At 48.5% G+C, this 25,110-nt stretch overlaps 1 long non-coding RNA gene across 1 annotated transcript in view; it reads right to left on the reverse strand.

The window, feature by feature from the left end:
* Positions 1-288: 288 nt before the first annotated feature.
* LOC132597679 (uncharacterized) overlaps positions 289-25,110 on the reverse strand; it is a 29,894-nt gene continuing 5,072 nt past the window's right edge. The window contains exons 2-6 of the long non-coding RNA XR_009564899.1: positions 18,365-18,592; positions 12,787-12,832; positions 8,187-8,382; positions 6,311-6,350; positions 289-5,733 (exon numbers count right to left, since the gene is read on the reverse strand). This is a non-coding gene — a long non-coding RNA (uncharacterized lncRNA). The remainder of the gene's footprint in view (positions 5,734-6,310; positions 6,351-8,186; positions 8,383-12,786; positions 12,833-18,364; positions 18,593-25,110) is intronic.

The following is a 25,110-nucleotide window of genomic DNA, read 5'->3' on the forward strand; positions in this document are numbered from 1 at the left end:
ATATATATATATATATATTTATACAGAAGGAAGCATTCTAGCTATGCCACTCTGCACCTTGATTTAACCACTTAATGAATGCTGGAGAGCACTATGTATCACATATGTTGATTCTTACCTTTGTGATGACCCAGGTTATATATGGAGATCTGAGGTTCAGAAAGGTTGAGTAACTTGTCCAAGGCTGCACAGCTATTTTATTAGTTTGCTAGGGCTGCCAAAACAAAATACCACAGACTGGGTAAGCTAAACAACAGCAATTTATTTTCTTACAGTTCCAGAGGCTGGAAGACCAAGACTGAGGTGTCAGAAAATTTGCTTTCTCCTGAGGACTCTCCCCTTGCCTTGCAGATGGCCACTTTCACCCATGGTCCTTCCTCTGTTTGGGCACATCCCTGGTGTCTCTGTGTGTGTCCAAATCTCCTCTCCTTATAAGGACGCCAGTCATATTGGATTAGGGCTCACCCTAATGACCTCATTTTACCTTAATCACCTCTTTAAAGCTCTGTCTTCAAAACAGTTACCTTCTAGGGAACTGGGGGTTAGGACTTCAACATGTGAATTTGGGGGGGGGGGGGACATACAAAAATTTGTCCAAGAATTTGTGACCATCTTCAATCTGCCACATTGGGTTTAGACTTGTACATATGCATAAGATCTTCTCTTTCTGAGGCTGTTGGAGATATTGGAGAATAAATTTGTAATCTCTCAAAGTAACATGAATGTGATGGGTAAGAATTCAAATAATAAATAAAGAACCGATTTGGAAAGCATGAGAAGAGAGAGTAAGAGACTCTCCCCACCACCACATTATAATAGTTCAGGAGAATGATTTTTAAGGAAAACTTAGCTAGGAAGTTAAGGAGGACAGTTCTTTTACTAAGAATATCTCTGTTGTGATAATTGTCATTTTGTTTAATACCTATTTACCTCTATCTTCTTAAATTGGAAAAAAATTAAAAGGTGTTACATGGGGCATAAGTGTTCCCCAAAATATTAATGTCAGTTGTCTCTGAGTAGTGGAACTATGGGTAAATTCTTTCTTTTTAAAACTTTCCTGTACTTTTCCATACTTCCTCTGGCTACTTCTTTTATAATGGAAAAAATAAACATCACAGAAGTGTTTTGAGACAGATAGGGCCATTCTCTTTCTCATTCTTTTGTCCTGATGAAAGCTGGTTAGTGGTGAGGGTAAGGGGTGGTTGGGGTGATGGGGAAGGTATCCATCAGGGGCTGGGCAGGAAACCAGGGCCATGACAGATACTTCCATGGAGGGAGCTAGTCCAGCTCATGGAGCACAGAGCAGCCTCGGGGCTGCAGGTTTGGCCATCCCAGGGAGGGGGTACAGGGCTCATCTCTTCGCGGCAGCTCAGTGCAGCCCCCTGCCAGGGCATGGCGTGTCCACTGAGCTGCCAAAGGTTAGTGGCATCAACCCTCATGGCCAGCTTGCCCTCCCACCCTCAGAGCTGCCTCGGTTACCTCCCGCTACCCTGACTAATGAATCCACTTCCTGTGTTCATAGAAATTCAAGACGTGGGGTTTTATTTGCCTGAAGTTTTCTCCCACTTTCCCTCCCTTTCCTCCTTCTTTCCTTCTTCTCTTCCTTCCTCTCTCCCTCCCTCGCTCCTCCTTTCCTTCCTTCCTCCCTGCTCCTACTTTCCTTTCTCCCTTTCTTCTTTCCTTCTAGAGGGGAAGGAGGGAAAGGGGATAAGAGAATGGGCAAGGGGACAAAGTACAAACCCTTTCTCTTTAGGGAACTGGCCACCTTATCTCATGATCTCAGTGCTCAGAAACCCCTTAGGTCTTGTGGAGAGCGATGCCCTGTCTTTAACCCAGAGCAGAGCCTGGCTTGGCCTGTCCAGCAGAAGGGGCCTCCGTGATTTTCCATGCAGGAGCCAGGAGGGGCCCCACGTGGTGATGACGTGGCCTGTCTGCAGCCAGAACAGGAAAGGAGCAAAGGCAGGGATGCTGTGCTGGGAGACGCCAGGTGCAGGTGTTTCCTTCCTTTGGAACTTCACAGCTGGACCTCGCTCCGCCCTGAGGGGTTCCTGGAGCCCACCTGCTCGCTGTGGGGGGTGGAGAGGATGAGCAGAGCATGCTGATGCAGGCGAGGCCCTGCCGGAGCCGAAAGCTGGCCCCGAGATTCTCCCGCCGGCGATGACAGGGATGCCTTGCTCCTGAGTGGCGCTGCCTGGCCACGGAGTGCTCTCACATTGGGCTGCCTGCCCAGAAGCAGATCTAGAAAGTTCTGTTTGAAGGATAACATTAGTGTACTCGCCAAGAGTCCACAACCTAATGATGTCTTTGATGTAAAGTTACTTCTTTTCTAAGAAACCTGGGGGACCTCCCGTGCTGTGTCCCAAAGCACACGTCACGTACCAGCTGGCTCTTGGGTTTCTCGAGAGCCACGTCCAGGTGGTGAGGCGCTCTCGGGGTCGCACAGGTGTGCTGGAGGCACAGTGGCCGGTCGACTCCGAGGAATGACAGCAACGGGGAGAGGTGCTGGGGGTTGGAGCCGGGAAAACCCACCCGGATCTTTTTAGAGGGAACAAGACAGATTTTAACATCTACGTGTTGGTGAATATGATGTCAATCCACAAGAAATTGCTACAGAAAATTGTTAAGTTCGTTGATTTTTTGAGTACTTAGGGGAAAAAACTAGTCCTCACTAGGTGCCATTGATCGCTAGTTGTTTTTTTTTAATAAATTAAAAAAAATTATTTTTGGCCGTGTTGGGTCTTTGTTGCTGCACGCGGGTTTTCTCTAGTTGCAGCGAGCAGGGGCCACTCTTCGCTGCGGTGCGTGGGCCTCTCGTTGCGGTGGCTTCTCTTGTTGCGGAGTACGGGCTGTAGACGTGTGGGCTTCAGTAGTTGTGGCACGTGGGCTCAGTAATTGTGGCTCGCAAGCTCTAGAGCACAGGCTCAGCAGATATGGTGCACGGGCTTAGTTGCTCCACAGCATGTGGGATCTTCCTGGACCGGGGATCAAACCCATGTCCCCTGCATTGGTAGGTGGACTCTAAACCACTGTGCCACGAGGGAAGTCCCTGATTGTTTACTAAAAATGAGCTTTCAAAGATTTCTGTGTAAAGATATTAAAGCCAGATTACAGCATCTTCCTCTCCCTGTACTGACACCAAAACCACAGATTTTATCAGAAAGGAAAATCATGGTCCCATTTCACTCATGAATATAGATGCAAAAACACTAAACAAAATATTGGCAAATAAAATACCAACATGGCATTAAAAAAATATATACCACATTTAATTGGGTATATCCCAGCTGTCTGGGATGCCCTAGTAATAGAAAACTGCAAATATATCATCATATTAACAGATTAAAAGAGAAAAACCATCTAACCATTTCAAGGGGGGGCAGTAGATTTAACTTTGATAAATTTGAACACTTTCATGCTAAAAACTGTTTCTAAATTAAAGATTATTTTGAAAACAAGTATCCATAAAAAAACAAAGAAATAAAATCCTAATAGGGGAAATATAAGAAGCATTTCCTTTAAAATCAAGGATGAGACAAGAATCCCTGCTACCATAAGTTCTACTGTATTGGAAGACCTGGGCAGTTCAGTAAGATAAGAAAAAGAAAAAGAGATTAGAGACATGAAACTGGAAAGCGGGTAATAAAACTCAGTATTTGCTGGTGACATGATTGCTACATAGGAAAGCCAGAAGAATTCATATGCTATTATTGACATGCATCATACCAGAGTTTAGCAAAATTGCTGGATATAAGATTCCGGTATATTTTTGTATACCAGCAGCAAATGATTAGGAATGTAATTACTATTGAAGACAGTGGAGAATATCAAGTGTCTAATAAAAGCATCAGAGAATATCAAGACTCTACCAAAATATGCGCAGGACCTCTATGGAGAACATTATAAAATTTTGTTCGCGATGCTAACGACCCAGATAAGTGGATACACCAAACTCCTGGACAGGAAGTTTCAAGATCGTGAAGATGCCAGTTCTGCCCAATTTGATCTATAGATTCAATGCAATTTCTATCAAAATCTGAACAATGTTTTTCATAGAACTTGATTAAATCATTTAAAAATTCATATGGAAGAAATAAAAGGCTAAGAATAGCAGAGCACTTCTGAAGAGGGATAGCAGGAAGGTGGGGAACGCCCCCCACACACCAGGACTTATGAACCTACAATAAGTAAGGCAATGGGGGATTAGTGTAGGGACGGCAAATGGACCAATGCAGCAGAGCCAGAGAGCCTCCTAAAAGACCTTACGCGGATGATGTAGTCAGCTCAGGCTGCCAACAAACTACCGTTGGTTGCATGGCTTAGATAACATTTATTTCTCACAATCCTGAAGGCTGGGAAGTCCTAGGTCAAGGTGCAGATTCAGTTCCTGACATGCAGAGAGCTTCCTTCTTGCTGTGTCCTCACATAGCAGAGAGCGAGTTAGCTCTGGTCTCCCTGGCTGGCTGAGCTCGAGTTCTCTTCATTACACCATGCCGCCTTCTGCAATCATCTGTCATGTTCTGCTGAGTCCAATTCTTTTATATATAAAATATATATTTTATTGAAATATAGTTGATTTACAGCGTTGTGTTAATTTCCGCTGTACAGCCAAGCTACTGAGTCTACTTCGTAAATATCTCTCAGGGCTGTCCTCCCCAGCTTCTCCTCATTGCCTCCTCCTTTTCAGGGCCTTATCATCTTTTCCCTGGATTGTTGCATGATCCCTCACCAGGCTTCCTGGTTTCTAGTTTTTTTTTTTTTTTTTTTGCGGTACGCGGGCCTCTCACTGTTGTGGCCTCTCCCGTTGCGGAGCACAGGCTCCGGACGCGCAGGCTCAGCGGCCATGGCTCACGGGCCCAGCCGCTCCGCGGCATGTGGGATCTTCCCGGACCAGGACACGAACCCACGTCCCCTGCATCTGCAGGCGGACCCTCAACCACTGCGCCACCAGGGAAGCCCGTGGTTTCTAGTTTTTACCTTTACAATCTATTCCCTGCATTGCCATCTGAACTTTTAATTTTTTTATGTTTATTTATTTGGCTGTGCCGGGTCTTAGTTGAGGCATGCGGGACCTTTAGCTGCAGCATGCGGGATCTAGTTCCCTGACCAGGGATCGAACGCAGGCCCCTTGCATTGGGAGTGCGGAGTCTTAACTGCTGGACCACCAGGGAAGTCCCACCATCTGAACTTTGTAAAAACGTGCATCTGGTTAAGGACCAGCTGCGTCTACAGAGTGAGGATGCATTGTCCTCAAAGGGGACAGGAAAACATGCTGGGAGAACACTTCAGTTCACAGCAGAAGGAAAGAGTCCTCAGTGTATGGGAGAAGCCCCATACACATAAGTGTATAATACATATGACTGTAATATATAAGAGTATAATCAGGTAGCTGTTACTGGGATCACAGTTTAAGCGGTACATACATTCATTTTTTTTTAAAACCTACCATTTATTGATCATGTACTTTGTACCTCGTGTTTGGCCTATACTATTTTATTGCATTCTCCCAATAATTCTTTGAGGCAGGCGATTCTGGTTCCATTTTACAGATGAGCACACCAAGGCTCAGAGAGGTTAGGGAGGTGCTTGAAGTCACACAGCTAGTGAACAGTGGAGTTAGGATTCCCTACTCCCACCCCACCATTGACCCAAAGCCTCCTACTCACAAATAAGTGTATCCAGAAGAACATGTTCATGGCACATAAGGACACGTCGGAGGAAATGGGTCTTCTGGACCTGGAAAACAAAGACATGACACTATAGAGAACAGTATGGAGGATCTTTAAAAAATGAAAATCGAGTTACCATATGATTGTGCAATCCCACTCCTGGGCATATATCAGGAGAAAACTCTAATTTGAAAAGGTACATGCACCTCAATGTTCATAGCAGCACTATTTACAATAGCCAAGACGTGGAAACAACCCAAGTGCCCAACAACAGACGATTGGCTTAAGAAGATACACACACACACACACACACACACACACACACACACACACACACAATGGAATATTACTCATCCATAAAAGAATGAAATAATACTATTTGCAGCAACATGGATGGACCTAGAGATTATCATACTAAGTGAAGTCAGACAGAGAAAGACAAATGTCATATGATATCACTTATATGTGGAATCTAAAAAAATGATACAAATGAACTTATTTACAAAACAGAAATAGACTCACAGACATAGAAAACAAATTCATGGTAACCAAAGGGGAATGGTAGGGGGGAGGGATAAATTGGGAATATGGGTTTAGCGGACGTACACTGTTATATATAAAGCAGAGAAACAACAAGGACCTACCGTATAGCACATGGAACTATACTCAGTATCTTGTAATAACCTATAATAAAAAAAAAAGACAGACAGAGACTGTCAATTGTGAGCTCCTGGACACTGGGAGACCCATGTGGAGGTGGGAAAGCCAAGGAGAAGGCTCCTGCCTTGCATGAGAAGTTTGGAGAATGACTTACGATTTCATAGCCCTTTCTTTTCCACCTCCCTCTTTGCTGTTTGTTTCTGAGTCAGTCAAATCTAGTTAGCCTTTCTGTTGAGTGGAGGGAGGGTAAGAAAAGGGTGGAAGAAAACAATAGTTAACTTAATTAAGACCAGTTAACTAGGATAGCTGTCATTAGAGGGACAGAGTTGCTGAAGTGGCCATTGCTGGGCAAGGAGAGCTGGAGGGTTCCAGTCCCTGCTTTGCGGGGACTCTGTGGTCTTAGGAGGGTGCCCATCACTCCCATGTCACCTGTGGGACGTGGGGTCCAGGTCAGATACTCGGCGCTTCCCTGCATCATCAGTGAGTCTGTGAGAAATGAGCATAAGAACATTCCTATGAGAATGTTCTTACAGGAAATGAACATCCTTCTCCTATAAAAATGTTTTCAAAGCTCTATTTTCAAAAGCAAAGCATTTGGAAAAAAATTTGACTCATAATTTTTAGTAAAAATATTATAAAATGCCTGGGGCTGGGAATAGGATCAGAGAGCGACTGCAACCGCACATAGGGATTTTTCTGGGGTGATGAAAATGTTCTAAAATTCAACTGTGGTGATGGTTGCACAACTGTAAATTCACTCAAAACCACTGAACACTATGCAAATGATACTTCAATAAGGCAGTTAAAAATGATCACTGAATTCTGGGAAAATCGACACCAAATAACCCCAGTTGCCTTACAGATAGGTCACTCTGTGGCAGGCAGTGTGAGCAGGCTGTGCCCGGGTATTTGACAGAGCCCGTAAGTTATCCTGGGGAGGAAAGGCGTATAAATACAAATTGCTCTGGCCCACGAAAGCACGTGGTTAAATGGTACCAAAGAGGCAGAAAACAGAATCAGGAGGAGAGCCTTTAGGAGGTTTTGATGGGATCCAAGCCAGATGAGAATCCCAGGCAGACTCTGTGAAGGGCAGAAAAAGGAAGACAGTGCAGGCCACACACAGTGCAGGCCACGGAGAATCAGGAAAGGCAGGACTGGGGGACACGTGTGGGTAAGATAGTCCCTCTTCCTAGGCCCCTAGGGACCCAGCTGGACCAGACATGCCCAGAGTGGCCATGGGAGGGTCACATGGTCATTTGTGCGGAGTGCCTGCGAGGCTGGGCTTCAAAACTGGGGAGGATGAAGTCACCAGTTAGTAAATGGCAAAACCAGGATTTGGAGTCTAGAAGTATGATTCTGACCCTTGGCCCTCAACGACAACCCCGTGTTGTTTGTCTTACTAGACAGGAAACCAAAGCTCAGAGAGGCTGATTGAGCTACCCAAGGTCACACAGCAGAAAGTGGTAGGGCTGGGATTCAAACGAAAGTCTTCTGGTGCCGAGGCTGAAGCCGATCCCACTAGCCTCCCCTTTCCAGTGCAAAGGAGGGCATGAGGACTCAGCTAGTCCTGCTTTTTTCCTTGTAGGACTCTGGTTCGTGGCACTGCGGGGTGGGGGTGGGGCGGCTGCTTCCGGATGCAGTCAGGGGGCTGGGGAGGGGATGAGTATACTCTCATCAACCTGGCTCTCGATAAAGAGGGGACTCAATCTCCTTTAAACACTCCTTTTGGGGTGCTTGTTATTCACCCCAGCAGGAAATGGCTTGACAGGGGCCTGCTCAGCATCTGAAAAGGCTGCCAGCCCCCCATGGCCAAGGAGAGAGCGCCAGGCTATTTTAACCTGGGAAAAGCCTTCAACTTACCTCCTTCAGGCTGTCCTTTTCTCTCTTATTTGCTTGAAGAATTCTCATTCCTTTATTTAATGTGATAACACGCATTGAATGCAGTCTAGAACCAATGTCCAGTCGTGGCTCAATGTCCATATTTAGCCCGGAGCTGGCGAGGGTTCCGAGCCAGGTGTACCCGCGTGGCACAGGGCGCTCCACTCTCCCGAGTGATCTGGGGAAGTAAACAGGGCAGTGTGGGAAGAAGGAAGGGCACACTACGTGTCCAGCCTTGGACGCCCCAACAGGGATCCAGAGAGCAGTGTTATCACCCCTGCTTCACACGAGGGAACAGAGAGAGGGATCCAATTCCCTGAGCGGCTGGGCTGCGGCGTCCATCTTCTCCATCCCACTCCTGCCAGCATCCCTTCCATCCCAGGAGACGGCAGTGTCTGTGGACACAGCCTGTCCTCCAACAGGATGGAATGCCTGTACCTCTGCAACTCCCGTGGCTCTTCTCCACTCCTGGGTGCCATCCGCTGGCAGGGCCCACCCTGGACCTGGCCTTTATGTCCACAGCTGCTCCTCTGCCTAAATCTTTGCTTCCAACCAATGTTTCACTCTCTGGCTGCAGCCTCTACAACACACCTTCTTAGCTAAGCCCTGCTGGAGAAAAATCACATGGCCTGTACATTGGCCTGTGATCCAACCGTCCATCGCCACTTGACCTGGTCCCCTGATCTCCCTTAATGACTGTGCAAACCTTCACCACTTCCTTCCCGTCCTCCGTCCTCCCATTGCCCCTCTTTCACCTACTTTATTGAGCAAATCGCTCTGGGCTGCGTGCACGTGCCCCATGGGGTTGTAATGGCTTATTTATGTATTTGTTTCCCCAACTCAGCTGTGCCCTTCCTTGGGTCAGGATTTGTCCCTTACTCATCTTCCTGTCCTCGGTACCTGACGCAGCACCTGGAACCTGTATGAGTAAAGCAGAGTGGCCAATGGCAGAGGATGGCTCAAGGAGATGTCCTTGCTCCATACATACACCAGAGCAGCTCATCGGCTGCCTCCTGGGCTCCGTAATGCTGCTCAGCTGGCATTGAAACAAGAGAAAACCCATCCCTGTCTCTGCCTTCTGCGTTCTACCGATAAACTCCTATGTCGGGAGATGAAACTCAAAATGCAGGTCATTCAGTCCTTTACGGGGAGGTTTCCACGGTGACTGTAGTCCATGCCTGGTGGGGACAGCCTGCCTCGCTGGAGCAGGCCTGAGTCCCACCTGTGTGTGTATAACAAGGGCCACCTTGTCCTCTCTCCACCGGGCAGGTGTTCATATGTTTCCAAGTCTCTTGTCTCCTACTTCACACACTGAATAGCAGTTTAGCCCACGAACTTCCCTGCAGAGTTGAGAGCTTCGGGAAAAGGCGGCACTAACCCTGAAGGACGGGCCTGCACCCATGCACCCTAGACTCCTGGGCCCTCCCTCAAGCACCACCCTCCAGAGTCACCTGACCCGGGCGGAGCCAGGGATCTTTTGGCCTTTTTTTCCGTGATGGGGTCTCCGGGAGAGGTGTCGACCTAGTTTTCGCGTGTTTCTCACCTCTGTCCTTCCCCTTTGGGGTACAGATGAGCTTTGTGGTCAACAACTGGCCCTTTGGGGTCTCAATTGTCTCACCTGAACAATGAAAGTGTCAGATGCAATGGTAGCCACTTCCAATTATACTGCATTTCCGTGTCTGCCAGCTCCCTCTCTACCTCCCTTCCCAGCCCACCCTCCTCTTCACTCTCCCCACACTCACCAACATCCCTTCCTGCCCCCACCTTCCCTGTCCCATTGGCTCCAGGTGGCCTAGACCTTCCAGCACTGTCCACTGACCTCCCGGTCTCTCGGGAACGAGGGCCTTGGAATCTCTTCGTATTTCTCTTGGGTGTTTGGACCCCTGTCCATCCTCGAATGAAGAAGAGGTTAAGGGAGGAAAGTGAACAGACGAGGCTGGTACACGGCAAGGTTGCTCACCGAAACTAGAAAGAGATCTCTCAAGGTGTCCGCCTCCCAGCCCCAACTCAACCATGTCTCTTTCTCTCGCCTTTCCCTGTCATTTCCTGTCACTACCTGCCCTGCATGCAGGCTTTCACGCTGGTCACTAACTCCGCAGGAGTCAGCTCAGCACTGCTGTCTCAGAGATGTTTATCCTGTGAGTCTGGTTGTTTTCAGTTCCCGCCTCATGCGGGCTGAGAAGTTTAAATGAGATGATGCTTATCGCTGCCAGCTCAGGCCTAAGTGATTGAGCCTGGGGAAGACCAGGACAGTCACCAACCTGAAAATTCACGGCCTCCCTCTCATGTCATGACTTCTCCGCCGTCCTCTTGTTCGTGTCTTGTCCACTCTGTAATGCTTGGCTGCTCCAGCATCTCCCACTATTATATCCCATTTTACAGCTGAGGAAACTGAGGCACAGGGAAATGAAGTAACTTGCCCAAGGTCGCGGCTAGTAATTGGCAGAGCTGGGATTCAGCCGAGGTTGTCTGATTCTAGAATTGATGATCTTAATCACTACGGTATTTTGCCTCTGCTTTAAAAAAAATGGCTAAAAAGAAGTTCCCTTGTCCCTGCTTCATCCTCAAGTCAACTTTCCATCTCTGACTTTCCTGCTGGGCTGGCTGACCCTTCCCACTGTAGTCTGGGGACAACTCGTGACTTTCCTGAGTCGACTCCCTTGAAGGATATTCAGAGTCTGCAAACTGCCAAACTCGATGGCTTTGCTCGGTTCTCATCCTTCCCACAGAGGGGCCATCTTCTTTACATCACTCAGCATTGTGTAAAATAGCTTGTTTTGGACTCTGGGAAAATGCCCACATGCTTTCTGGAATAGTCTTGCTGCTCTCCCATCCCAAGAGCACCCCGCTGTCTTTGGCAGGACGTTTTCTCTGGGGGACCATATTCTAGGAGGCCCTGCCTGCTCCAGCCCACAGAGACCTCCCGCTGACCAGTGAGGTACAGAGAAATTGCGGTCCCCAGTTCCCCTGTGGAAAGCTGCTGCTTTTCCTGTTTCCATGACATCAGAGTCATTACAGGCTAAACTCCTTCCTCTTCTTCCTCCTCCTCCTTCTTCTTCTTTAGCATCTTGGGATATATTTACTCAGAACAGAGTGGTTTCTTTCTATCCTTGTCTCTTGCTTGAGTTTTTCCTTTTATTTGTCAGTTTGGAAGTAATGAAATAGTTTATTAGCGTCCTCAACTGATTATCAATTAGTTTCTGTTTTTCTTAAAACTATCATTACAGACTCACAGACTCAAATATATTTGACCTGTTTCAATCTCTTGAAGTTACTGTCCTCACTGATACATACTGTTGTCTCTCTTGCCAGGGAGAACCTCTTCAGCCTGGCTCCTGAGTCCTTCGGCCCTGGCCCTAGCCGTCTTTGTTCTTTGTTTTTTGTTTTTTTCGCTTCTCACTGCCGTGGCCTCTCCCACCGCGGAGCACAGGCTCCGGACGCGCAGGCCCAGCGGCCATGGCTCACGGGCCCAGCCGCTCCGCGGCATGTGGGATCCTCCCGGACCGGGGCACGAACCCGCGTCCCCTGCATCGGCAGGCGGACTCCCAACCACTGCGCCACCAGGGAAGCCCCCTAGCTGTCTTCGATTGCTTCCTCGCTGTCTGGTGTGACAAGTTGCTCTCGGCCCGCATCATTTTCAGGGGCCTTTTCTGTCAGTGTTGGTGGGAGACGTCTAATTGAGTTTTCAAAAGAGTTCCTTATAGCATCCTTTTCCCCATGGCAGGGAGAAAGGATAGAAAGGTGGGAGGTAAATCTCTTTTGTGTTTGAGGTCTCAGGAGACTCAAGCTGAATTCCTTTGGGTTGGAGGAGGGGCCAGGGCTGGTGCTGGGAGGGGCTGATCCAGAAGCAGAGGAAGAAGGTTCCCCAAGGAAGGTGAGGGGCTGTGTTTGGGGGTTTCTGAGGGTGGCAGGGAGCAAGCCCTGCTTCTCTTGGAGCCTGGGAGCTGTCAGACCTCTGCAGGGGTGGCCCATGGATGCAGGAGGCCGTTTACAGTGGGCTGTGGACTTAGGCTCCTCCACGGGGATCCCTGTTCCCAGCCTTAGCTGGACAGAAACAAAGCTGCCCGTGGACCATGCCAGCCTGGCAATGGGCATCTCAGATACGATCCCGTGATGGAAGGCTAGAACCCTTTCCTGGTTTCTGCAAGTTCTGCTGTCTAATGTTGCGCCGCTCTCCGGAGGGGGAGGCTGAGAGGCACCACCCGGGAAAGGGGCTCAGAGCCTCGTTTAATTTAGTTTAGGAGAAGTCATGAGGGCAGTCATCTGTGACCAGGTCTCCAGTTTTGAGACACACTCTTTGACTTAGTCACTTTGGTTCCTAGTCCTAAGTCTCTGGGGGAACAGGAAGTCATCCTTTCTCCAGATGTGGAGAAGACGAAGAGGAGAACCACTTCTTAAAAACCCTTCCTCAGGGCCGGCAATTATGATTTCCCTCTGCACCGCATCATCCCAAGAACTCCAGCCTCACCCTGCCTCCCTTTCCAGGCCCCCCCACCACGCCTTCCCCCATCACACGCCATGATTGACTTCCAGCCACTTGGAGCCACTTGCAGCGTGTGAAACATGCCATGTGCTCTCTTACCTCTGGACCTTGGTACGTGCAGTTGTATCTGTTAGGACCAGGCATGCTGCAACAACAACACAACTGATAAGTAGTTTGAATATGGTGTTTATTTCTTTTGTGTGTGAAAGTAGCTAGGTGGGAGGCTCTCCAGGGCTGGCCCAGCTGCTTCATAGTTGTCAGGGACCCAGGGTCCTTTTGACTTTCTGCTCTACCATTCTTAGCAGTTGGTTTTTATCCTCAAATTTGCTTCATGGTACAAAATGGCTGCTGGAATTCCAGCCATCAGGTACAGAGTCTAGACAGGTCCTAGGTGAGACAGAATTCCTTCCAAAGAATCTATATAAACTTCCATTTATATCTCATTATTCATTATTAGAAACAAGGGAGTGTTTTAGCTGGGTGCGTTGCACACCGGGCTAAGAAGATATTCTAATCATAAGGAAGTGATGGATAGATATTGGGTAGGAACTAGTAATCTTTGCCTTTCAATGTCCGTTCCCTTTGTTCAGCTGTTCTATTGACCCTTTGTTCTCAGCTTAGATACAGCTTCTTGAGGAGTCAGCCTTCTTCTAGGTGCTTCTCTAACCCCAAACTTACCCATTATCACACCACATTGCACCTGCTGGTTCACCTGTCAGTCTTTCCCCTTGAACGGTGAGCTCTGGGAAGGCAGGGATCGTAGGCGCTCAAATAACGCATATGGAGCGAATGCGTGGAGTCTGGGGCAGCGTTCATTCTAGAACATTTCACATTAATTCTCCCTATTCAGGATGTTGTTATAATCCCCAACGGATCTTGCTGTTTTTCCACTTGTAAGTCATTACCACACGTGTACCCAAATTGCTTTTTTTTTTTTTGGAAAGAAAAGGCATCTCTTCCCAAACCACTGGGGATGACACATGATTTGCGCCTTCACAGCTTTGGAAAGCAACTAGCACATCCAAACCAGCCTCCAAGTCTGTCTGGATGGCAGTTTGGAGGGTAATAAAATAAAAAGTAATTTATAAGTGGCAAAAAATTTGAACCAAAGCATAATTCCATTTTGTGCAGAAAGCCAAGCTGTTCTGCATGATTTGTCATCCAGCCAGGGCTCTCCGACTCGCTCCAGCCAAAGGCTCCTACCTACCCCCCCATCTCCTACTGGCTCCTTCTAATTTAATTCCAAGTGGCAGGGCTCCCAGTATCCCCAGTGAAGATGTTTGTTATCTCACAGCTGAGCCAGCTGGTCTATGCTCTTTGTAAATGTCTGACCTGGGATGAAAAGTCTTGGCTATACTAATCCCAGAAACTTGCTCCCAGGAAAATCCTATCAGTGGTTTTCGGTTATCTGTCACCGCATAACAACCACTGCAAGATGTAGTGGCTTAAAATAACCATTTATTATTTCTCACAATTCTGTGGGTTGGCTGAGCTCCCCCGGGCAGTGCCGTTCCATGTGAATCTTTTAGGTCACTCATGTGGTGGCACGCGGCTGGGCGCCCACCTGTGGCTGGAACATCTAAAACGGCCTGCCGTCTTCCAGAGCTTCTCTTCATACGGCCTTGTAGCATTCAATAGCCTAACAGCGTGGTAGCTGTCTCCTAAGAGGGAACTCTGTAAGAGGGCAAGCCCCAATTTGCAAGTGTTAATCCAGCCTCATGTGGCTAATATCTCAATTGGTCAAAGCAAGTCACATGGCCAATCCCAGAGTCAATGAGACAGGAGGATAGACAGGTATATCTCCACGGATACTGGGAGGCGTGGTTCCTTGGGCCACCAATGTACCAGTCTACATAAGAGGCCTCTGAGGAGAGTGGCATAGGGAAGGAGCAGCCTGGCCTGGAGTGAGCCAGGTTCCTCTTAGTATAGGTTACATAACTTATTGTTTGAGCTCCAGAAGCAGGGCCAGTGGGGGAATGTTACAGGGAGACAGATTAGAGTTTTAATAGGGAGACACCTGCTTTGTGAGATAGTGAGTTCCCCGTCATGGAAGGCGTCCAAAGAGAGCCTGGTGGGGATGTATAGGGAATGCTTCCCTGCCTTAGGAGATGGATTCAGTAACCATAAGCTTCCTTTCAACTCTGAGTCTATTTAAAGCTCTCCTAGGCAGGCCAGGAAGAACATTTGTCTCACAGGTGGCAAGTTCACGTCAGGGCATTTGAGAGGTGGGTCGGGGGACAGGGATCGTAGTCTTCCAGGTGGAAAATATCTTAGTGGCTGTATATTTAGGGACTCAGTATGGATGGGGAACATTCTTTTTGCTCTCATTGATTGACAGCTGTGCTGGGGATGAGAGGGTGGGACTTCCTGTTCTGGCCAGCCCTGAGGGAGACAAACAGGAAGTCCTGACTGGGCCGTGGGCAGGAAGGTCTAAACAAACTTCCAAGAAGCACTTCCGCTGAAGTCGGGGAGGGGGCAGGCAGGGGTCTGCTGGGTAGAGGCCACTCACCTCCCTCCACTCAGTCAGAGCTGCTCCACTTTTGTGCCCTTGCAGACTGAGTTTTCTTGTATGATTTTTGTGCGAATAAAGGGTTCTAAGAAAATAAAAGTTAAGAAGTCACTCAGAGAGATTTTATCCATAAGAAACATGAAGTCAGCTCAAGGGCTGTGCTGCAGGTGGAGACACGGGATGGGGGATGTCACACACAGGATCAGAGATGGGAAGCAGGCCCACAGGCCTTTGCCATGGAGGGAGGGAGGGAAGCAGCTGAGGTGCGCAGGGTCCAGCATCGGCTCCAGGACCAACGCTGAGGCTACAGTCTCGACACGCTTGCCTACTTACCCAGGGGTGGCCCCATGTCTAACTAAAGGTGGTGTGAGGTCTCAGGTGACAGAGCCAGGGCCAGGGATGCTCAGATGACCACTCCCTGGGAGCACAGAAAGAGAGGGAGGGCACTGGTCTTGGACCAGATCTGACTGGAGAACCTGGAGCTCCCCCTGAACTCCCAGCAGCCCCCTCCCTGGGTGAGCCTGGGAGCCAGGGACCTTTTGCAACAGAGCACTTGGCTTTCTCTCAGGGTGAGGGGTCTTGGCGGTGTGACTCAAGGGTGCCACTCTCCTCATAGCAGCTTCAGGCAAGGGTTCTTCGGGGAGCAGGACCCACAGACATGGCCCCTCTCCACCTCAGGACAAAGATAGAGTGGGACCAGCAAGGTGATCAGGGTTGAATATTTTGGCCTGAGCAGGTGCTTCCCGGAGACAGAAGCAGGCTAACGCGTTACAGTTGGAGGCTGTCTTCAGCTCCAGGACGTTTCCCTCCATAATATTAGTTTTCTGTCACTGTCACAGATCACACATGTTTAGCAACATGAAGCAACACACTTCATTCTATCACAGTGTTTGTGGCTCAGGAGTCTAGGGGTGGCCTAACCGGTCCTCTGCTCTGGGGCTCACTGGGCTGCAACCCAGGGGTCGGCTGGCCTCCTTCTCCTGAGGAGGCTCGACTGGGGAAGAACCCACTTCCAAGTTCATTCGAGTTATTGGCAAGGTTTATTTCCTTGCACTGATATGACTGACGCTTCTGGCTTTTTGCTGTCTTTGGGCCGGAAGCTGCCTTCAGGTATTAGGCTGTCAGCTCCCGCCTTGTGGGCTTCCTCAGTATGGCTGCTGACTTCACCCAGGCTGCAAGGAGAGCTGCTTACCGCAAGGGGGAGCCAGTCCCATTTTAGGTGGTTTCACCTGATTAAGTCAGGCCCACCCAGAACAATTTCCTTTTAAATTAACTCAGAATCAACTGATTTGGGACCTTAGTTCCATCTGCAAAATCCCTTCACCTTTACGATATGCCATTGGCTAGAATAAGTCACAGTTCCCAGCCAGGCTCAAAGGGTGTGAACAGCAGGGGGTAGGAATCATGGAGGCCACCCTGGAGTCTGTCCCACACACCCCCTTTTAGAAACCCCAGGCTCCAGTGCCCTAATCCATGACCTTGCTTGCTGAGACCCATACTCTCCCCACCCTCACTCCCCCCCCAACCTCATGCCCAACTCCAGACCGGCTCTTCTCTGCTGGTAATCAGAGACTCAGCCTTGCATCTTACCCCAACGCAACTTTTCTCCCTGCTGTCCAACAAGGCCGAAATGATCAGATCAAAGAAGTAAGTCTCCCAAGGAGGCCTCAATGCCTTTTCTTTGTCTGGGGCCTCTGCCTTATCCCAAATAAGTGACCAGAGGTGGACGTGTTAGGGATTCGGGACTCATTTGTGGTAAAGATGGTTTATTGAGATGCTGGGAAGGTCACTCTTAATTACTCTGCTTAGATAACCACGTAGTTTGCTACTTTTTAGGGTCATCTCTTGTAGGGTTCTAGGGTCAAGCCTCCCTCCTCCCGTCACCCCAGAGGACAACTGGCCCAGTAAATCACCTGGACTTTGTGTGCTTGTGTCTGGCAAATGGGATGACTAGAGCTACCTGGTACCAAGGGAATTGTCTTGGTCTCCTCTAGGAAGTGTCAGTAATGATAATGGTAATGGAGTACTTGCCACGTGCCAGGCGTCGTGCTCAGCACTCTCTATGCAGCCCTCAGGGCAACGTTATGAGGTGGGCACTATTATTGGCCCCCCCGTTTACAAGTGTGGGAACAGAGTCTCTGAGAGTCTGTCCCTTGCCCCAGCTTGCGCAGTTGGTGAGTGACAGAAATAGGATGGTACCCCCTGGAATGTCTGACTCCAGAGCCCATGCAACGGCCTCTCGAGAGCCCGAGTGTATATCCTTGTGTCCTGGGTACTGAGCACGCATGTGCACACCTCCCAGGGCGCGGCCCCCCTGGGCTCTCTGAGGCTCCCCCGGGACCCTGGGCGAGTGGGGGTGGGGACAGGGTGCAGGCCTGAGAGGCCTCCTTCAGCCCCTCTGAAGCCCCTCTGACATCAGTACTGGGTGGTTACCAGAGAGACAAACCAACCTACGCCCAGGGACTAAGGGCCGACAGAACCCAGTCTGCGGTGTCTGCCAGAACGACAGAGCTTCGTGTCCTCATGCGTCATCACAGGAAGCAGGAGACAAGGCAGCGGTGCAAAAGCAGCCTGGGACCCAGAGGGGGGGCCCCGGAAGGCGGAAGGAGGGGCCAGGAAGCAGGAGCCAGCCAGCCAGGCTGCTGGTGAGTGGCCGCAGGGCTAAGCCTCCCAGTTTAGGGCCAGAGGGAGTTCAGCTGACGGGTTAGGAACCAGGTCAGTAAGAAGACACTGGGTCTCAGCTCTGACCCCCCTTCAGTGATTTGAGGGTGTCCAGGGCTGACAGCACCTGCCTGCTAGGTTGGATGGGCTTTGTGGTTGCCTTTCTCTGTTTTGTTTTCTAGTCTGTTACTCTCTTAGTTAAATGCCAGGGTTGTGAGTGTAATGGCACACGATCCACCCTTGTGCCCTGGTTCAGATCACCTGTAAGGTGAAAGGCAGGCTCCCTCTGTCTCTGTCTCGCCTTTCCTCTCCCATACCCTCCTCTCTCTCTCCTTCTCTCTCATCTTCGCTATTTCTCTTTTGATTCCTCCTGGTTTCTCTCATCCTCTAGCGAGTCATCAGTTCTAGGACTCCCACTGTTTCCAAAAAGACATCAGCGAATTGGGGGATGTCTGGGACAGCCGGTTAATAAAAATTGCATGTGGAGATATATGAATTGATTGGCACCTGAATGAGTAGGCGAACTCAATCCACATTGATCGAACACGCGGGATGTGGCAGCCGCTGTGCTCAGGCCGGCGTGGGAGGGTATTGCAGGGAAGAGGAGTTGCCGGTGTGGGCGTGAAGGCTACAGAATCCCAAGCCGGACGGTAGGGAATCTCCATAGGAGGGCGGGAAGAAAGGTCAGCATCCCGGCCTGGACGAAGCTCACTTGCTTCAACCCCACTTGGGTTCCTGGAGAGAAAGGAGAGGCAGGTTGATTTTCAGTTTCCAAGGCATCTTCCCCAGCTGTCCTTCTTAGCACCCCTGCCCCCATCTTTGGTCCCCACAGTTTTCAGGGCATCTTCACCCTCTGGCCTTAGCACCCCTCTCCATCTTTGGTCCCCACCAAAGGCTCACGGCTGCCGGCCGTCCCCTTCTGTTTCTGTCAGAAACAGCCAAAATCAAGTGTAGAGTTTCCAGACTACGTAGGGGACTGACACGTCTCAGAAAGTCCCACTCCCTCCCACTTCTGTACCCCAGTGGAGGGAGAGAAACCCCAGGAAACCAAAGGAGAAAGAAAGTACCCAAGACCCAGAGGAGGAGGGGTATCTGTGAACGGGAGGATGAGAGCTCTGGAAGATTCTTGCCTATCTTGGAGACCCCCTTTTTCCGTGACCTTCAGGATCTTGACCTCCAGCCTGAGGTCAGAGGTCTGGTCTGGCGCCCATATCCTCAGCTTTGGGGACAGGTGGGGAGGGGCACAGCAGCGAGCCAGGTCATCTGTGGTCAGGCACTGGCCGGACAGGCCACAGGAGAGAAGACATAAGGTGTTTGAGGTCACCCCATTTTTTCTGTCAGTCAATTTGATTCATTGCTCGGCTCCTCAGCTGTAATTACAGGGAAACGCAAACCTAATCCCTACCAGGTTTTCTCAGGAGAGTTGATTTATAGGTTGATTACAACTTAATAAATTTATTAGAAGCTGAGGGGAAGCAGTGAGTAATCGGCTGAGTGAGGCCATGCTGTTACATTGGGAGACAGGAAAGAAGAATAAAAGCCAAAAAACCGGGGGAGGAAGGGAGAGGGTTAGGATGTGAGGAGAGAGACAGGCAGTGGAGAGAATCCAAGGAGAAGGAGAGACAGGCCTGGGCCGGGGAGAGAGGAAGAAACAGGTGGAATTTAGTGAACGGGGGAGAAAGCTTTCGGGACCTATCTAGTCCAGCTCATCACTGAACTTTTCTGAGTCACACTGTCTTCATCTGTCAAATAGGCACAATTACTACCGCCCTCACTAGGTGGCTGTGATGGTAAAATGAGACTGTGTATGTGAAATTGGGGAGCATGGGGCCTGCTGCATAGAAGGGGGTGCAGCAGGGAGTGGGGTAGAAGGAAGAGGGAGGAAATAGGAAATTAGGAAGATAGAGAACAGAGAGAAAGGTTACAAGAAAGAAAACTTGGCAGAAATGGATTCCAGGGCTACCCACATAACTGCCATGGAAGAGATTGCTACGTGCCCCCAACATCCATGCTCCCTTTCTCCCATAGGAATAAACTTTTTTTAAAAAATTAATTAATTATTTATTTTTGGCTGCATTGGGTCTTCGTTGCTGCATGTGCGCTTTCTCTAGTTGCGGCGAGCAGGGGCTACTTTTCGTTGTGGTGCACGGACTTCTCATTGGGTGAATTCTCTTGTTGTGGAGCACAGGCTCTAGGCATGCAGGCTTCAGTAGTTGCAGCACATGGGCTCAGTAGTTGTGGCTCGTGGGCTCTAGAGTGCAGGCTCAGTAGCTGTGGCGCATGGGCTTAGTTGCTCCACTGCATGTGGGATCTTCCCGGACCAGGGATCGAACCCATGTCCCCTGCATTGGCAGGCAGCTTCTTAACCACTGCACCGCCAGGGAAATCCAGGAATAAAGTTTTAATTTTTCACCAGAATAAAGTTTCCCAGCTTCCCTTGTAGTTAGGTGAGGCCATGAGACAAAATGGGGCCAAGGGATGAAGTGGAAGGGATTGATGCAGGCCTAGGTGGTGCCTTTAAAAGGAGCTGCGATGCTTCCTCTTTCCCTCTTCCCTTGGCTGGGGCACCGTTCTCAACCATGTGGACCAGGAAACACCCTCGCAGTGGCAGAGCGTCAAGATGGAAGGAACCTGGGTCCCTGACTCTGTGGACACCACATGAGCATAACTGGTCTTGATGACTTTGGGGAATTGAGCAACTTTACTGACGTGGAATTTTATAAAAGAGGGAAATAAACTAATACCTTGGTTAAGCCACTCGGTGTTGCATCTTTTTAACATGCAGCTCAATCCTATTCTAATTCAGTGCTGTCCAATCAAATTTTCTGTGATGAGGAAAATGTTCTCTAATTGCACCATCCAATATGGTAGCCACGAGCCACAGGTGGACATTGAGCACTTGAAATGTGGCTGGTGCAGGTGAACTGAAGTTTAAGTTCTGCTGAATTTTTTTGTTTTTTTGTTTTTGTTTTTTTTTCTGCGGTACGCGGGCCTCTCACTGTTGTGGCCTCTCCCGTTGCGGAGCACAGGCTCCGGACGTGCAGGCTCAGTGGCCATGGCTCACGGGCGCAGCCGCTCCATGGCATGTGGGATCCTCCCGGAACGGGGCACGAACCCATGTCCCCTGCATCGGCAGGTGGACTCTCAACCACTGCGCCGCCACCAGGGAAGCCCCTGCCTGCTTTTAGATCAGAAAGGGCTGTGCTAGCTCTCCTGGTCTCCCTCTTAACAGCATTCCATATTTTTCTTAGTAATTGCAGCCTGACCAACTTTAGAAAACTGTCAAACTGTTTGCACAAGAAGTAGGACTTGGTCAGATAAAGCTCTGGCTGAGTGTCTGCTGAGGACTCTTAAAGAGATGGCAGTCTCCCCCCGAGGCCTTGCTCGTCACATTAACGTGTTTTTCTCAGGTCATCAAGACTCTAAATTCAGTGTGATAATAATTCTTCCCTTGATCCTTAAATACTGTGCAGGGCAAGGAGCAATATTGTTTAACAGTAACTCTGGGTCCCAGGTCCTTCTTCCCCTGGGGTGGAGATGCTATGTCCAAGCTCACCTTCCCACTTGGGGGATAGGTAACTTCTGCTAAGCTTCACCCTTCCCTGTGAGGGGTGACTTCCTATGAGCAGTAGGTTTCCAAATTCTGTAAACAGTTAGTGTCCAAATCTAGACAGCCTGGTCTGATTATGGCCAAGGTTTCTACCATGCTTACCTATTAAATATAAAAAAGAATACCCACAAAGGGGAGCGCCCCTCCTCTAGAACAGGGACCCACACTGAGTCCAGTAGAACACTCTGGCTCCGGCATGGGAAGATGGGAGAGTGGGGGGCCCAGGCCTCCACTTCTCTGTTTGATCTTGGCCTTATAAACATTCCTTTTCTCTCATTTTGTTCCTCTGCAAACCTCATACCATTATGGCTTTGGGGGAGGCGTAGGGAGGGCAAATGTCACTTTAGGAAGGAAGATGAGAAGTTCCATCCACAGAGGAAGCAGGGAAGTGATCCACCTGATCCCAAGACCTGAAATAATACTACTGTTCTAATTTATGATCTAAATCCACATCCCTGGTCTTTTAGTGTGAGAAGTCTGGGCATGAAAATTCCTATTCAACAAATGGATAAATGGAGACACAGAGAGATGACTTGCTCTGACTGAGATCACACAGTTGGGTAGAAGTGCAGATGTGAAGAGAAGCCAGGTTGGGCTCTGTCTTTAAGACCACACTTCACATGAGTGTGTTGCGTCTGGGAAAGGCAACCAGAAGATGTGTCAGTGGAAGTCAGCATGTGGATGGAAGTCCGAACACATGACTCGTGTAGATCAAGATCAGTGACTTAGAACGGCTCATCACCAAGAAGCCCACTAACAGTCTTTGCGGTAGACTGTGGTCACTACGCTATGTTTGTCTAGCATACCCCCCCAGACACCTGTTCTGGTTACAGTAGCACCTCTTTTTTGGGGGGTGTTTCCACCCACTCCTTGAGGTTTGATGGGGGCTGTCAATCACAGAATCCCACTCATGACAAGCCTGGTCAAACTTAACATAGTATTCTGGCAAAAGTGATTGATCCAAAATGTGGACCAGTCAGAACTCCTTCTCTGTGGGAAAGAAAGAAGTCTCTTTCTGCTTGGTTTGATTGGGAAGATGTGAACCTAGTGTTCAGAGACCATCTCCCTCACCACATGGGGAGAACCAGTGTACAGAACGAAGCCACTACACAGAGAGGGAAGCAGGGCTGAGAGATGGAGAGAGAGAGAGAGAGAGAGAAGAAAAAAGAGAGAGAGAGAGAGAGAGAGGAATTGATTAGATGACTCATTGCTATAGTTTGAGCCCTTCTCTGGACTTCCCAGCCATGTGAGCCCATTGTATCAGTTGGGATTCAATCAGAGAAGTAGAGCCAGCAGAATCACAGATGACTGACAGATAGATAAGGATACAGATATGGATTTATTACAAGGGATTGGCTTGTACGCTGTGGGGGTTGGCTAAGCAAATCTGAGGTGCAGGCAGAGAGGGAGAGAAGATCACAAGCAAGTGGGAAGCCCCTGGTAAGAGTTGAAACTTGACGTTCACAGGTTTGGGTCACAAAGGAAGATCTAGAAGGAAGGGAAAGCAGCAGCTGACAGTCTCTTGGAGTTGCTCCCTCAGAGGAGGTCTAAGTCTGCTTTTAAAAGCACTTCTGATTAAGTCAGGCCCAGCCAGGACACTCATAGATTAACTTAAGGTTGACTGATAAGGGACTCCAATCGCATATGCAGAATTGCTTCGCCACAGCACCTAGATTAGTATGTGATTAAATACCTCAGAGAAGGTGCTCGTATGTATAAAGTGGCCACGCCTCCATCTGTCCTTCAGCTCTTGAGAGCCGTCATCATCTGTAGCCCACGCTAAATGGAAACAGGTTAGAAAGGGAATTCTGGGAACTGTAATTCAGCTTTGCCACGCTCATACATCAAAAAGCCATCACATCCATAAATTCCTTTTTTCTCCTCTAAGCTAAATTGGAGTCGGGTTTTTCTATCACTTGGGGTGAAAAGGCTCCTGCCTCAGTTGCCATTTATTGAGTATCTTGCACGTATTTTTCTCCCTTAATCCCGACACATACACAAATGAGATAAGTATTATTTACAGTTTTGGAAACTGAGGCTCAGAGAAGTTAAGAAATTGTTTAAATACAGGGAACTCCAAATACAGTCTGTCTTTCTACTGCCAAGGCTACGATGTAGTCTTTTCCAAAAGGAGACATCCTAGTTGATATATGAACTCCGTGTACAATTTGGAAGATGACTTAAGCAAAAAAAAAAAATTTTCAGCTAAAAAGAGGTTCAAAGCTGAGGTACTTTATTCAGCTGAGGACAGAACAAAGCCAAACAACAGATTTTATCTTCATGACCCAATGCATGGCCTAGATGTATTTGGCTGATGTAATCAACTGTTTGCTCTGTTTCCTCTGCTGTATTTGTGTCTGATTTGGGGGCGGGGAGATTATTTTTTAAGGTTTCAACTTTTTTGGAGACCTCTTACTACCTGAAGTAGCTTAGATCTTAAACTCACCTTCAAACGTGTCATGGTCACCATGTCAAATAGATATAAACCCCTTGCAAGAGGGCTTAAGAAAAAAGAGAAAGCACAAATGACCAATATCAGGACTGAAAGAGGAGACATCATTACAGATTTCACAGACATTAAAAAGATAATAAAAGGATATTATGAATAATTTTATGCTAACACATTCAACAATTTAGGTGAAATGGGACAAATTCCTTGAAAATGGACACAGTAGGTGAGATTTTTGAGCTGGGATTCCAGTGAGCTGAACCTCCTAACAGCCAAATCTAATAGGCACTTTCGGGGTCTTACTCGATTGTTCTATGGCATTTGACACGGCTGACCGCTCCTCCTTAAAAATCTTCCTCTTTGGCTCCCATGAAACACTCTTAGTGTTTCTCCTTTAAAACCTCCTTCTCCCTCGTCTCTTTCTGCTTGGTTTCAGTAGCCTCTGGTGAGTTTCCTGGAAACTCTAGTCTTCTTATTCCACATTTGCGTTACTCCACAGGGCTTTAAGTATTATTTGTATGCTGAGGGCTCCAAAGTCTGCAGCCCAAATAGCTTTACTGAGACTCACACTGACTGACAGTCAAGACAGCTGGTTATATAATCAACAAGTGCCCACCACCCCTTGGCTGTCCTCAGCCCCTCAAACTCAACTTTCCGCTTTGTCTGCTAATAAAATCACTATTATTTGGGAACCATCACTTCCCTATTCCCCATCCATGGAGGTCAGGAAGAGTCCTTCCTCTCATGAGCCCTAATTTTACACTGTCAACTGAGGAACAAAAACAAACAAAAAAAACCCATAAATAATGCACAACCTAAAAGTTGTTGGTTATGTTGTATTAGGGGAACTTACTGATGACTATAGCCTGGGAAATAGCCTCTCAGATAGCTCTGAAGGACTCTTTTAAAGAGGTAAGGGAGGAGCTGGGATGTATAGGAATTTTCGTTGAAAAACAAACAAACATGGAGTCCAGCATCAAAAGATTACTGCTACTCACAAAAAACAGACATCTCAAGTTAATAATTTTAGTGCTTTTCTATGTCTGGAAAGATGCAAGAGTCTGGGCTCATTGAAATTATACCTTTGATACGCATCTTAACTACCTAGGGCCAGTATCCCATTTCCCTCCATCCTGAATTCCCCTCAGGGCGCACCGTCAGGGAGGCTACAGTAACGGATGGCTTGATGGAGGG

The sequence above is a fragment of the Globicephala melas genome, chromosome 1 (genome assembly GCF_963455315.2).
Source record: "Globicephala melas chromosome 1, mGloMel1.2, whole genome shotgun sequence".
Taxonomy (NCBI): Eukaryota; Metazoa; Chordata; class Mammalia; order Artiodactyla; family Delphinidae; genus Globicephala; species Globicephala melas.